The 2,500-nt window shown below is 42.3% G+C and overlaps 1 pseudogene; it reads right to left on the bottom strand.

Moving 5' to 3' along the window:
• The window catches only part of LOC111981249 (PDZ and LIM domain protein 5-like), a 110,072-nt pseudogene that overhangs the window by 38,863 nt on the left and 68,709 nt on the right, over positions 1-2,500 (bottom strand).

Below are 2,500 nucleotides of genomic sequence, written 5' to 3'. Positions count from 1 at the left end.
GTAGTGTCTGTCTGTCCATCAAATCCACCTCCAGGTTTATCCCTCTCTTGCCCTCCCTCTCTCCCTCCCTTTCTACTGCTGAGAGATTTCTATAACAATCCCTCTCACTAATTCTCTCTCTCTCTCTCTCCCTCTCAATCTGTGGCAATAAATAAACATAAATTATCTCCTGGCAGAACTCATTGTGTTAGTTCTCTCTCTCAACCCTGGGAAGACATTTCCATACAAGCGAAGCAGACAAAGATGTGTTGTAAAGTGACTGGTTGTCATTACGATCATAACGCACATTAGGCTTGATCGGTCAGTTTGTGCTTATGAATATGTTCTCAGTTTTTAACAGCCCAAGCCTGGATAGAAAACCTGTTTTTCTTTTCTGAGGAATTTCTGAGAGAGAAGGTCACAGCAACTTGAGCAGAAACCTACTAATCGGGTGGTCTCCAAATCATGCATAAGCTTACTGTAGCTTACTTAGAAATACCCTCACAGTCGAACTAGAGCTAGGTCTGTGCATGCTCTCCATCACTCTGCTGATACGTGGAAATACTCTCTCTCCAACCCTCGAGCCATGGACATGAACTGCTAGCACGAGACAAGAGATTAAAGCGTTCTTGGATACCCAGTTGCTATCACCTCGTAAAGTCTGCTAATCAAAGTGGCATGCTAGCCTAGCTCCTAGCCTCCCTAGTTAGTGTTAGCGTGTGCTGCTCTGTGGCTCAGGGGGTGTGGGGAGGCTGGTAAGCAGCTGTGGTGTCAAAGGGGAGGCGTTGAGTGATGGAAAGAATACATCTGGCAGAGGATAACTGATGGATATAAAGTTGTGGTTTCTTCAGCATGGGATGAACACAGCAGTGTGGATGATACTGGTTTCTCTCTCAGAAGAAAAAGGGCTATGTCCTCATCCAACCAGCCTTTATCATCCAGTCAGATCTGAGCTGCCTGAAATAAATAATAAGATGATAGTTGGAGCTGTATTATTAGATTTCAGTGCAGCCTTTGATGTTATTGATCATTATGTGTTATTGAAAAAACTCTGATATGGCTTTACATCACCTGCCAACAGACGGTTGGAGAGTTATTTATCAAATAGAACTCAGAGAGTATTCTTCAATGGAAGTTTCTCTAACAACAGATATGTACAGTGCAGTGTCCATCAGGGCAGTTGTCTTGGACCATTACTCTTCTCTATTTTTACAAATTATTTGCCACTTATCTTACAAGAAGACTCGAGGCTGTAATCGCTGCCAAAGGTGCTTCAACAAAGTACTGAGTAAAGGGTCTGAATACTAATGTAAATGTTATATATTTTTTTATTTTGAATACATTTGCTAAGATTTCTATAAACCTGGCTTTGCTTTGTCATTATGGGGTATTGTGTGTAGATTGATGAGGGGGAAAAAACGATACATTTTAGAATAAGACTGTAACGTAACAAAATGTGGAAAAAGTGAAGGGGTCTGAATACTTTCCGAATGCACTGTATTTGTACGTTTTATGTGGACCCCAGGAAGAGTAACTACTGCATGTGCAGTAGCTAATGGGGATCCTAATAAACTGAACTAAGCCTTCTTCGATCAATGGTAGAACAACACATTGGATGACAAGGAAAGAACTGTAAACCCAAGAATCTGTCCCCTCGCTATAACATGTGTTTCTAAAGTAGACTCATTCATACAGCCCTGAACCATAAATGTTGATGACCTTGTGTGAATTTTCTGCTCACAGAATATCAAACATGACCGTATGAGATGACAGTACGTCACCATGTGATGTCACATGCTGGCCTGGTTTGACTCAACAGTAATTAATCCTAGGGCATCACCGCTGTTATGTTGTCAAAACTACAACCAATCCATAATACTCTTGTCACATCAGTCAACAGTATAAAAATGATAAATCACCCAGATATGTGTAAAACGTTGTGTTGACAGATCTAGAACTGGACCCTAGAACTGGACCCTAGAACTGAACCCTAGAACTGGATCCTTGAACTGGACCCTAGAACTGAACCCTAGAACTGGACCCTAGAACTGAACCCTAGAACTGGACTCTAGAACTGGATCCTAGAACTGGACCCTAGAACTGGATCCTAGAACTGGACCCTAGAACTGGATCCTAGAACTGGACCCTAGAACTGGACCCTAGAACTGGATCCTAGAACTGGACCCTAGAACTTCAACAGTAATTAATCCTAGGGCATCACCGCTGTTATGTTGTCAAAACTACAACCAATCCATAATACTCGTCACATCAGTCAACAGTATAAAAATGATAAATCACCCAGATATGTGTAAAACGTTGTGTTGACAGATCTAGAACTGGACCCTAGAACTGAACCCAAGAACTGGACTCTAGAACTGGACTCTAGAACTGGACCCTAGAACTGAACCCTAGAACTGGACTCTAGAACTGAACCCTAGAACTGGACCCTAGAACTGGACCCTAGAACTGGACCCTAGAACTGAACCCTAGAACTGGACCCTAGAACTGGACCCTAGAACTG

Source organism: Salvelinus sp. IW2-2015, linkage group LG20 (assembly GCF_002910315.2).
Source record: "Salvelinus sp. IW2-2015 linkage group LG20, ASM291031v2, whole genome shotgun sequence".
Lineage (NCBI taxonomy): Eukaryota > Metazoa > Chordata > Actinopteri > Salmoniformes > Salmonidae > Salvelinus > Salvelinus sp. IW2-2015.
The sequence above is the reverse complement of the archived record's forward strand: the minus strand, read 5'-3'. Positions and strand labels throughout refer to the sequence as shown.